Source organism: Puma concolor, chromosome B3 (assembly GCF_028749965.1).
Source record: "Puma concolor isolate L17-30 chromosome B3, mPumCon1.1.hap2, whole genome shotgun sequence".
In the NCBI taxonomy this organism is placed as follows: domain Eukaryota; kingdom Metazoa; phylum Chordata; class Mammalia; order Carnivora; family Felidae; genus Puma; species Puma concolor.
The window spans coordinates 54,738,703-54,752,123 of NC_141672.1; positions in this window are offsets into that span (position 1 = coordinate 54,738,703).

The window sequence follows — 13,421 nt, forward strand, 5'->3', positions numbered from 1 at the left end:
TGCAAAAGTACAGCATATGAATAGCATGGTAAGAGTTCTAGACGGTGTTGTGTTGCATCCAGAGGAGCAGAAGATGAAAACTAGGGAATTAGTCAAAGGTTTTACGTGTCATATATGAGAATTCGAATGTGTGTAGTAGCCCCTGTCCACTCTACTTCCTCTGTGAGGCAAAAAGAAGCTCCTTCAATATTCCACCTTCATTCACAAACTTATATCCATGTAACTCTTCTCTTTTCCAATCTTCATTGCACTAAATGACTAAATCCTTCCCTGATTCTCTACTATCATCTCTCTGGCTTTACTTTGTCATTTAATATCTTTCTCTGGCTTCAGCTTTATTGGCATCTTCCTCAAAAACATAAATACAGGCCTATCTTTAACAATAAAAAATAAAAACAAACAAAAAAGCCACCACCTCTGGGGCTTCCTCCCATCTCTTTTTTTCATAACCAAGCACCTCAAGCTCTTCAACAGAAGTTTCTCCACACAGCCTCTGTTCTCACTCCCCCAATGAAACCTTAGTTGATTCCTCTTCTGCACCTGACATTACTGATCACTCCTCTGATACTCTCGTGACCATTATGTCTAGGCTTATCCAAAAATATCCCATTATTTGCTCTTCTTCTTCAGCTGTCCCTTTTTAATCTCTTTTGCTACTTTAGTCCCCTGAACTACTACTGTTCTCTCTTTATACTAAAAGAAAATCCTCAGTTATAATGCTTCCCCTTGGGTACTAAAGTCTCTTCCTTAAGTTACAAATACCTCTCTGATACAAAGTAGTATTTCCAAGCTTTGTTCTAGCCAGGCTAATCTATACTTGTCCCCACTTATTGTTCTCAATCTCCCTTTACTTCACCCTTAAATTAGAAACCCCCACACTGGACTGAATCTATTCTGCTAGCTGTTACAGATGTTCATCTAACCAGGAAGTCCAATAATTTTGAGTCTTTTGCTTGTTTAACTGCTTACAAGCAGTCAACACTTTGTTCTTTCATGAAACTTTCCTACCAACTGAATCCATGACACTCGAAATATCTCCTGGTTCTCCCCTAACTACTCAGATTAATCTTTTTCCTCAGTATTTATCTAAAAGTTAAATGTTCTCCTGTGTTCACATCTCTTGACTATCTCCCTGGATAAGACCAGCCTCATATCATTACCTTAGACCAGAACACCAATTGATGAAGGAATGGATGTTAGACATTTAGTATTTTAAATGCTTGGCCAAGCATTAGAAGCCTTCCACTTTAGGCCCCTACCTTTTTTACATCCTACTGTAGCTTCTTGCCACCCACTCACAACAGAGACTGATTACAATAAACTTAATTATTAAGAAGTCAATGGTGAAGAAGAAAAATGGGTGGGTTTAGCCTTGGTGCAAATGCAGGTTGTATCAATGGATATATTCATTTGTTTGATTATGGTGACTACTTCACAATGCATATGTATATTAAATCATCAAATTGTACACCTTAAACATAAAATTTTAAACTGCCAGTTATACTTCAATATAAAAAATGTAGCCTAGAGGTGCCTGGGTGGCTCAGTCAATAATTTGGCTCTTGATTTCAGCTCAGGTCATGATCTTATCATTCATGGGATTGAGAGCCTGCATCAGGCTCTACACAGATAGCCTGGAGCCTACTTGGGATTCTCTCTCTCCCTCTCTCTCTCTCTGCTCCTCCCCTGCTCATGTGCTCTTTCTCTAACTAATTCTCTCTGTCAAAAATAAATAAATAAACTTTTTTTAAAGGAAGACTTAAAAAAAGATAAATAAATAAATAAATAAATAACATAGCCTGTATTATCTTTAGCAAGTAGTTAATTTTTCTAAGCCTAAATTTTCTTATAAGTAAAATTGTAGGGATACCTAATTCTTAGTCTTCTGATAGAATTAGAACTCTCCTTATATACTGATTAGCATAAAACACAAATGTGCATAATAACATCTAATTATTTTATGATTACAGTAATATTTATTACTATGGCCAGGTACTATACGTATGTTTGCTCATTTAATCTCCTCAGAAACCCTTTGAGGTAAATACTCTTACCTCATTTTAGTGATGAGGAAACAAAGGCACAAAGAGTTTAAATAACCCAAGAGCACAGAATTGAAATGTCTCTATGGACTGAATGTGTTCCCCAAGAATTCAGTGAAGCCTAATCCCCAATGTGATAGTATTTAGAGGTAGGCCTTTGGAGAGATAATTAGGTCATGAGGTGAAGCCCTCATCAATAGAAGTAGTGTCCTCATAAGAAGAGATATAAAAGAACTTGCTTCTTCTCTCTCTGATCTCCACTATATAAGGATACAATGAGAAGATGGCCATCTGCAAACCAGCAGGTAGGTTCTCACCAGACACTGGATCTGTCAGTACTTTGATCTTGGACTTCCTAGCCTCCAGAACTATGATATATAAATACTTATTCTTACCCAGTCTATGGTATATTTGTTACAGACGCCTGAACTGAGACAAAAGTGAAATACAGTCAGGTTTTAGAGCACCTAACAGAAAACACAAAATATATCAGTCCCTGAATAAATCATTAAATCTGAAGAGAACAACCATTCTCTATACACTGCTTTGCTGACCACTGTGTTTTTACAATTCTCTTATTGGAAATTCTATTTTGTCTCCTCCCACTTCATATTCAGCTGAAGACTGGCCCTCCTTTCACTCTCCCTCTCAAGCCCACTTCAACATTCCTTCTTTACTCCTTCCTTCCCTATTCCTATTGGTAATCTGTTTATCATTTATGAAACTAATTTGTATGCTATGGCCTGAAAGTTTGTGTCCCTCCAAAGTTTACATGTTGAAATCCTAACCCTTAAAGATGAAGGTATTAGAAGTGGGGTCTTTGGGGCATGCTTAAGTCATGAGAGTGGAGCCCTCAAGACTAAAATTTGTGCCTTATAAAAGATGCTCCTGAGAGAGACCCTGAGACCTTTCCACCATGTGAGGATACAATGAGAAGTCTGTGACCTAGAAGAAAGCCTTCACCCCACCATAATGACAACATGACCTCAAACTTTCAGCCTCCAAACTATGAGAAATAAATTTCTGTTGTTTGTAAGCTACCCATCAGTGGTATTTTATTATAATAGCCTTAATGGACTTAGACACTTATATCTCACATATTTATGCATATATCTATTTTTGCAATTAGCTTGAGACATCTGAGAAGATGTTTATTATGTTTGGGTTTTGTTTTTAGTCCTTGAACTGTCCATAATAATCTGGCACTATGCATTGCCTCAAATAAGTATTCAATAAGTCTTCGTTGAAGTCCTTTTTAACACTATCAGAATAAATCTCCTAGGAGTTTTTACTTAAAAACAATCATATTACCTCCCTCTATACTCCTGTGACATTTATGCATTTTCAGACAGGGCTGGATTTTTCATGTAGATGCAACTGGGAGGATGGGCCTTCAGTCTGTAGTGTGCTTTTTGTAGTAGGCCTCTCCCCTGGTCAAAAAGAGTACCTCATCAGATTTTATTGTCCATGTGAATGCATTAATTGAAAAGCAGACCTCCAAAAAGACTGGTTGAACCATGCTGGGGTTCAATCATGCACAGATAAGTGACTACTTACTGCAAGACATCTACTTATTTCCTAGTACATATGAGCCTTTCCAGTGTGCACAATGAACTAAAAGCTGCTGAGCACAAAAATGTCTTTTTATCTAAGTAACACCAGTGCCATCTGCAGGAAAAGTACAAGCAGCAGTTGTGTTTTTCTTCATGTATTTTTCTTTATTCTCATCAGAAAGCTTTGCCATGCTTTCACCTGATGACAAACATTACAGGGCTCACCTCTTATGGAAAGTTTCCATCCATTCTCCTCAGTGAACGAAGAAGGTGCTGGAAAAGTATAAAAAAACATAGAAAGGTTCAACTAGAGAAATTCTAGTGTTCAAAGGTCCCTGGAATATGATTTAAGAGATATAAACAAAACCTGGGAAGTAGATGGAAACTCTTTCCTATGCTAGCCTGAAGAGTGTTTATGATCTTGTCCATGCAAACTGAATCTTTTTAGAAGTTTCAATGTAGATTTATTAGACTGAAATATCACAAAATAAGGGATTTGAGAAAACATCATTTGTTTTATAACTATTTTTTAAAAGAGATTTTTTATTATGTAAGTTTGTTCTAAATTTACATTTGATTTCTGGTATGCACAACATAGACTTTTAGTCTTCTTTTTGCCTGTATTTTTCCTTCCTTTTCCAAGCTTCAGGTACTCAAATTCTGGGTTCTATATACCACTTACCAGAAAAACACATTAATTTACTTCCAGTCAAACTATCTATAATTTTAAAAAGTTTTAACAGATCACCTTTTGACCGCCTATAATCCAGGGGAAATATACACTATAAATTCCGCAGCTAAAGTAACCATGTTTCAATTCCACCTCTAATACAATAACATTCTCTTATCCCTCAAAATAAGAAAGTCAATATCTCATCTCTATAACCGTAGTTAACAAGAAAAAAAGTACTGAAATAATAAAAGCACTATTGTAGCATGGAAGGCATTGGACAAGGCAACCCTTTAATCACTAAATATTTTGTCACCAGACTTTGTAGGGTTATAAACCCTCTTCTTCATTCAGCACTGGAAAAAAAAAATTTGGTAGAAATTTGTGGGAGGAAAGAAATGAAAGGTATTATGATATTGCAACATTCCTGAGTCAGTTCTAGAATGTGCTACTAAAACAGGTCACAAAATGGACACGGTCATAATGAGGACCTCAATTAGGTCTTCTCTGTCATTTAGTTCAAACAAAGCATATGATGGGTCTTCATAATTTGGACATAAAAAAAAGGTCAAAGAAACAGTTTGGGACTTAAGACCAAAAAAGAATTCGTTAAGGAAGCAAAGTAATAGGAATCTTAGGATTCAGGAGCCTTACAATACCCAACAACAACAACAAAAAAAAGTTGAGTTAGATGGCTTTATAGAAGTCTAAAATATAGTAAGACAAGACTTTGAAAGTTCGGAGAAAAATGCAAAGTTCTAAGTCATGTAATCCTAAAAGGGAAAATAGGTCAAAAGATCTAGTGCCTCCACATGACATAATTTTCATTATTAAATCACAAATTATCTTCATGAGAAAAGAAGAGAGTAAAGTAAGCAAAATAAAGAAATATTATGCTCCGTGCAATTCATAGACTAGGTAATATAACTGCCTATAGTTTTAAAGGCTATATGCCAAAAATGGCAAGAAAGATATAACTATCTAGGGTGAATATGAAAGCTGTAGAATACTTTGTGTAATATAGAGACCAGGTAGAACTCAAATTTATACAACATGTAAATTGACCCTGGCTGAAATGAAGATGAGTCCCAAAGCCCTCTTTACTGGCACCACCAGAAATTGCTCTTGGAGCACTGTCTGTAATCATAGGACTAGATCAGTGTCCATGTTGCCCTGCACATATAAAAGTCCTTTCTTATTCCATTCCCTGCCTACCTTTCCAGCTCCACCTCTTATTCCCTAGGTACACATGTGTGCACATACATACATACCAGTCACTACATTACCATGTTGATTTCTGCCTTTGTGCAAGCTGTGCCCTCTGCCTGAAACATTTTCTCTACTGAAGAACTTATTCTTCAAGACCCAGCGTTGATGTCATGGCCTGAACAAAAGTTGCCTTATCCCTTCTTCTTTAGCTGCAATTACCTCTTCCTCTATATTTCCTTTGTTCTTTGAACTGTATTTTCCCATAAGAAGTCTAAGATTATAAAATAAATTAGCATAAATAGGAGCAGAATTTACCCATTGTGTGTAATCACCTTTTCCTGCAGAAAGGCCTTTTTAGGGCTTCAATTCAAATGATTTTCTGACCTCATTCAGTGATGTAAAGGAGCTAAGAGACTGTTCTCTATCTCATGTTTGTAAAGTGGTGGGAAATGATAATGCACCTGTCCTACATTTAATTCACTTTTAAGTTATTCTTCATCTTAGATTTTCCAGGTGCATGACCAAGCAAATCAGTTTACCTGTATAATTAAACCCTGTTGGAGTTTTCCATCTGGAGGTCCAGCTTGAAATACTTCCTACCAGGCACAGACAAGCAATCCCACAATATCAGGAAGGGATATGAAATATGGAAGGGATGGCCCTACAGGGCTGTATAGCTACCCAGGACTTCTTGTCAGTGTAAACTTGAGTTACAGAGAAATTAGTGAAAAATCTGAGTAGTAGTATCTCAATGTTGTCTCATAAGAATTATAAACTAATTAATTTTTTCTAAATTTCCAAAGACCACAGCTAGTGTGAACTAACCTAACTCAGAAACTCAAATCAATTGTTTTCCTCTTTTTAAACTCTCTGGTCTTTCATAAAATGCATTAATTGGAAAAATTAACATTTCACAGATCCACAAAAGTATTCTTCCTTTGTGGTAGTTTAACCCAAATAAAGAGTCATTAGAATAGATCCTTGCCTGATTCTGTTCCCTTCAGAATATGAATATGGGCAGATCTGAAGCCTAAAAATGTTTTTAGAAACATGTTAGGACAAAATCTTTGTTGATACTTTAATATGTCATCCCCTTTTGTAAAGTTTCTGTAATCTCATAAGGACTTTGATAAGATCATCATTTTCAAAGATTTCCATTCCAACAAGTTGTTAAAATTATGTAGTTTTGAGGGTGCCTGGATGGCTCAGTAGGTGAAACATGGCTCAGGTTATGATCTTGCGGTTTGTGAGTTCGAGACCCGTGTCAGGCTCTGTGCAAACAGCTCAGAGTCTGGAGCCTGCTTTGGATTCTCTGTCCCCCTCTTTCTCTCTTCCCCTCCCCCCCAAACGTAAATAAACATTATAAAAATTATAAATAAAATAAAATTATGTAGTTGTGTAAAACTTTTGCTTGTAGTTACTAAAACGGAGTCAATTTACTAAATGCTGAACCAACACTTTTTTATATTGTCTACACTATTGATCATACTATGTTTTACCAGTGAATAAAACTATGCCAAAAATGTTTCCAAGTTGTCCTGTCATGAGATAAAGCCCACAGAAACTAAGAATAAGTGGATAAAATTAAAGCCATGTGAAAGTTAAAGAGAAGAAATCAGTTTTCTAGAGTTTTCTGTGTTTACTTTCTCTAATTCAGGTGTAGATAGTAGATAGGTATAGGTGGACAAAAATATATATAAGAAAGGTACCATCCTGTTACATGAGCGAATATCTTACTATAAAACAAAGCCAATATAAGAGAGAAAATAATGGGAAGAGTAAACTGGTTCAGCAAATAAAGAGGAAGGGAAAAAAAGTTGAAGTCTGAATGTAGCAATTTTTATTCAATTAAATAAACATTACCTTACATTTTTATTTAGCTAAATGTATAAACCAAGGAAAGAATTTCCATATGCATAAATTGATTGGCTCTAAACATATGGTACCAGCTGTGACATACATAAAGGATAAATGAGTGGGTACAATGCCTGATCTGCTCCTGCTACCAGCCTTCCCAGCCCTGGCATGTACACTCACACTCCATGCCCACAAGACTTTTTTCTTTAATTAAAAAGGCAGAAAAATGAAAAGAAAAAAACAAATAGCAAGTTAGCATCTGGGGGCACTCTGCTTTGCCTCATTGCCCCTTCTCTATTGACTGCTTACTTAACATTACTTTTTGGAAACTTGAAACATTAAACTTCTTGTCATCTCCCAGATGCAAAATGCAGATAAAGTCCATTTCAGGATGGAGCAGGGGTTAGGTGAAAAACCTTCAACTTCTCAGAACATCCTCATTTCCTAGTCAATAAGTTTTACAATCACTATGGTTTAGAAATAGTATGGAAATATTGTTTTGTATAGGTGAATAATAAAGTAAAAAGATTTTAGTACTAATGAAAATATACAGATATATTCCATAAGTTCACCTTTATAAACTAAGATAATAGAAACAAAAGCAGGTGCATTATCTAAAACATATATTATAAGTTGGGCAATGAGAATATTCAAAAATTCCAAGAATAAAGATTCAGAATAGTATGGCTAGTCAGTCCTGCTTCCATATTTTAGGTAGCGAGAGATTAAAAGGTACAAGTTCACCACCATTGCTTTTCACTGCCTCATAAAACACCTACAAAAGATATCAGGACAAGGACAAAGGAAGCTATGCACTGTTCCAGCATTGCCCTTTCTGGGCTGGATTCTTGCCAAAGCCCCATAATTCCCCACATAGTCACAGCCCTCTGGGTTCACAGGAACCCCTTACATAAAGCTTGCCTGTGTGGTGGGGGCAATGAATTTCAAAGCGCAGTCTTTGAACCAATAGCAGCAGTATCACCCAGGAACTGGTTGAAAATAAAAACTCTCACACATCACCCTAGGGTTATTGAAACTCTGGATGTGGGCCCCAAATATCTGTATTTACCATCCTTCCAGGAGATTCTCATGCCTGTCAAAGTTTGAGAACTACCATGCTAGAGTAACTGGTTTTGGACACACACACACACACACACACACACACGATGAAAAACAGTCATCTTTCACAGACATTTAGTCCTTTGTGTTAGGCCTGCCTGACTAGGACTCTATCTGCTCAAGGCCATTGTATTGCTTCATTTTGTTTCCTGTCCTTGTCACTGGAACTTGACTGAAGCTACCCTGGTAGTCTCCCGTTCTAAATCCTGGGAAAAAGGAATGAGGAAAGTTCCTAATGCAAATTAATCCTCCTTCTGCCCCAGGACCATCCTTCTCAAACCTGGGATTATAAGGAAAAGCATCTTGATGGGTTCCCTGAAGAATTCGCCGCAACCTACTCCTAGAACAAGGACTGGAAATGTTCCCTAAACTTGTATAACCAAGACACCCAAGCAAGCAATCCTAAAACAAACCAAATCCAGGCAAAATTACACCCTCAAACAAATTTGCCTTTTGTAATGGAAGTACATGATTCCTGGTTATCCCTCCTCTCTAGGAAAGCTATTGGACAGGATGAAAACAGACAAGCCAGAGTCTAGGTCTGTAGATAAACTCTCCTTTTCCTATATTCACCCATAAATATTATCAGCACCAAGTTAATAGTAAGATTATTTAAATTTGTCAAACACTTTGTAAATATTTATATATGTTCTCTCTTTTTATGTTTACAAAGAAGCAAGTGTTCTACACACATTGAACAATCAATTTATTGCATAATTTCCTAAGTCAGTGATAACTTGTAGTCAATATCCAACCCATAAAGGAATCTGAAAAATATTTGACTTATTGTAATGTAAAGAGAGAAAAACTCAATAACTTCATGATTACTTTCTTGAAACTTCATTAGCTAGAAAGACATACAAAATGAAAATTAAATAATAATATTCATTTGGGATTCAAAATTTCCATAGAGGATAGCTGATAAAGAGTATTTATTATGTATTTCATTGGCTACTAAAATAGTCTATGTTGCACTGCCTTCATGTAAAACTTAGCAAATGATAAATTTCCTTTAAGCAGAAACTTTATGGTACACTGAATGATGTTGGTTACTACTAATGGTCATAAAATCTTACAGCTACTGCTAAAGATTTTAAGCATCAACTGTATACATGGCCAGGTAGTCTATCAAGTGCACCAATACGCCACTCAACTGAGACCCTACCACACTAAGCTCTCACAGAACTATTTTGTGGGTGTTGACCTTCCTCAAAGTAACAAATGAAACTGGTTGCTTTAAGGATTTACATAATTTCTTTATGTGACTATTAGGGTAATTATAAACTATTATAAGCAAATATAATTTAGTTTTCTTATTTGTAATAGCAATACTGTATTCACTTGCTAAATGAGAGAGCAATTTTGAGATTTTTTTAAAAACCTAAAGTCAATTCAAGAGATCATGGGAATGAAGAATGGTAATGTACCATTAAATGAAACTGAAAAATAATAAACAAAGTTCATTCTCATCAGTAATTTCCATTTCCTTCTTCATCAAAACTTTTGCCAAGGCAGTTAATACTGAACAGAATTAATTAACTTCATTCTTTCTTCTAGTATACATACCATGGTCAAAGGGTAGCTGCAGGAAAGAAAAGAAGGTAGGATCTAAAAACTTCAAACTAGACCATAATCAGTGATCCGAAGCTGTTTACCAGTGGCACTGAAGTTTTCAGTATTGCTGAAGTTCTAGAAAGTGAATCTCTGTTTAAAATATCCCGTAACACTGAATGCTTTTTGTCATAGAACAATAAAATGGAAAAAACATGTACTTTGGAGACAGACAGATCTCTATGTAAATTCCCACTGTGTGACCTTGGGCAATTCAATCAATATCTCTGAACATCATTATATTTACAAACTGTGCTCTACCTCATAGGGACTGGTGAAAAGATTGCATTAAATGAGAGAAGTAAAGTACCTCCTGTGGCATCTGACACCTAACAGGCATTCAGTAAATGGTATCTATTCATGTAATTTTGAATAAAATATTTAAATGATCCTTTCCAGTCACCCCTACTCTCTCATACTCCACTCTCAATCGCACACATAAATAAAAAGGTTTTAAGCTCTTTCATCTCCGTCATCTAGAATAATTATAAAACAAAAACATCCATATAAACTAATATATGCTGCTGTGTCTTCAGTAGGGATGATAGGGATAATGCCTTTACTAGTCTTTCTTATTTTCCTGACAATTTTGCTAATAGGCTCTTAATGGTTATTAGAAAATTTCAAAAGACAGACTTTTAAAATGAGGCAGTTTCTGTTGAAATAGGCCTAGCTATCCAGAATAATTAATTCTTTATAGAAGCCTAGTAACAGCAGGAAGGCTCTGCCAACCTACTTGAAAATCAGCCAGGAAGTTAGCAGGTAAGTGCTCCTTTTAGGTCACCAGTTAATACAGGTGTTTTGAGTTTCTGGAAGCTTTGTTCTCAGAGGAAAAACATTTCAGTGAATCTGAGAAAGCATCAGGGCAACCATAATAAGTCTGAGACCAGTTGCCAGTCATAATTTTAGGCCAGCTGCTACCTCCTTTCGATTTTGAACAAAGAAACACCCTCTGAGAGCACAGCTCTCGCCCTGCCTCGGGATTGCTATCATAGAGAACTGTACAAAGCGGATTCTGGCAGGATTTAAACATCATGCTGGGCTATAGCATAGCTGCAGTGGAATAAGGTCTTAGGTGGGATGGGGATTTGTCAAAACCACGTATGAAAGAAGACAGGCCAAGAAGTGCAGTTGGTCGATGATAAAGTGTTAAGTTTAGAGAAACACAGTAGCTTCAAATAAGACTCTCAGAACCTCAATTAAGTTGTATCCCCAACTGACAGCATGTTGGAGTAGATAATACACAAGCTTTAAAATCAAACAAATAAGTTTGAAACTACACACTAGCTAGGTGATCTTGGGCAATTTACATGACCCTTCTCTGTTTCATTTTCCTCATCTGTTAAATCATTGAAAATAAAAGCACCTATGTCACAGGATTACTGTGACGATTAATTGGGCTAATAATATAAAGTTCTTAGCACCATTCCTGAGATATAATAGGGCTCAATAAATAGCGAGTGCCATTATTACATGGCAGTTATATTGCCATAAAGAGAAAACCAAAATTAGCTGTGGCTTAAGTAAGAAAAAAATCATTTATTTTTCTTTCACATAAAAGAAGTCTGGAGATAAGAAACCCAGGACTCTTACTATTTTTTGTTCCAACATCCTAGCAATTATTGCCCACCCTCAAGGGCATTTAATGGTCCAAAATGACTGCTGAAGCTTCAGCCATCACAGCATTTCCAACTTCATGAAGACAGAAAAGAGGAAAGGGTAAACAAAAAGGACTCATCCCAGCTGCCTGTATGCTTTTAAAGCACCTTCTCATTCTGTCAACAACTTCCATCCAACTTCTTCTACACATATCTCCTTGCCAAGAACTGAGTCAAGCCTTGCTACACAGGGAGAATAGGAAATACAATATTTTATCCATGCAATAAAAATTAGGGGTTGTAAGTAAGAAACAGAAATTTGGATGTGGGTGGGAAACCAGTAGACTATCGCTACAGATGGTATTGGTTCGTATCTATCATTAAAGTCTTTCACTATCATTACTAAATCTACCATTTCTTTCTTCTATCTGGAATAATTACTAAAGTACAGACTTTTTTTCCTCTGGTATTTTCCCTCCAAGAGTTCCTCTACTATTCATTATCTCTATAAGGGGTATCTCAAAAAATTAAATCTCTAACTTTGCCATAAGTCAGAAGTCAGCTGGAGTCAAGCCTCCTGCAATTCAGTAAGATTTGCTCAAATCCCACTTTCAAGACCTTCCCTAAGATTCCTGCCAACTCCCAGGCTTCCATTCTCCCGATTATATTTGATTTCAAGACAACCTCTACCTTCAGGATCAGCATTCACACCCACACTGAGGCTTTGTCTTGCTGGCTGTTCCCTGTCAATAACCAAACATAGAAGGCACACTGGAACTGGGAATACAGTACCCTGAGGGATAGTCTCTGCTCTACTCCCACTGGCCTGGCCAAAACTTGCTCTGAATTTCACGGTAGTCTGAAGCAATTCCTATCCAACCCTCCTCCTTTCCCCCTCTCTTTTGCATGTGTCATGCCTGCATCTACAGACTCTTTGTGGACTCCTGATGCCCCCCTATTTATTTCTCACAGGTATTTTCCTAATCTCTTAATATTTCAAATTCTATCTTGGTGACTGTTTGTCAGAGGACCTAGTCTGGCACAGTCTTCTGGACATTTTCAGTTGGATAGACTGTAGTCAGCTCAAATTCAATGTGTCCAAAACCAAACTCTAGAGCCTCTCGTGAAACTGGGCCCAGAACACTGTGAATCAAGTTAGAGTCATCTGGGGACTGAGGCCAGTTGTAGGAAGGGAAGAGCAGCACTGAAGACCATTTCCTAGGATGGAGCATAGCAGCACCCTTGGGCCAGGACATCCCTTGTAGAAAGGAATTACTCAGATTCCATTCATATACAAAGAACATCATCTAGGTTTTATATAAAAGGTTCCAGATATTTGAGGTGGGCATTTTTAGAATATAATCATTTTGAATAATTTTAACCCTAAAGTTTATTAAAATAACAGTGGAAAATTAATTTTTGAAAACTAAATTGTGGATATTTTTGATATGATTTTTACTAAAACAAAAGAGTAAAATTTTAATACTTTTTAAAGATTCAGACATTTCTTCAATATTTAGGTTCAAACAGGTTATATGAATGGCAAGGAATTCAAGCTGGTGGAATTTTTCCTTCTTCCCTGTCATTGATATTATTCAGCCAGAACTGTAAGATAATTTTGATCTGTGTACAGAGTAGTTTAAATAGTTTCAAATTACTGTTTAAATATGGCTGAAGTTTCCTAATAGGTATTTTTTACCTTTATTAAAAGTTATAGGAATTTCTGATGTTAGCTCATTCTGTATCATAGCGGGACAACTTT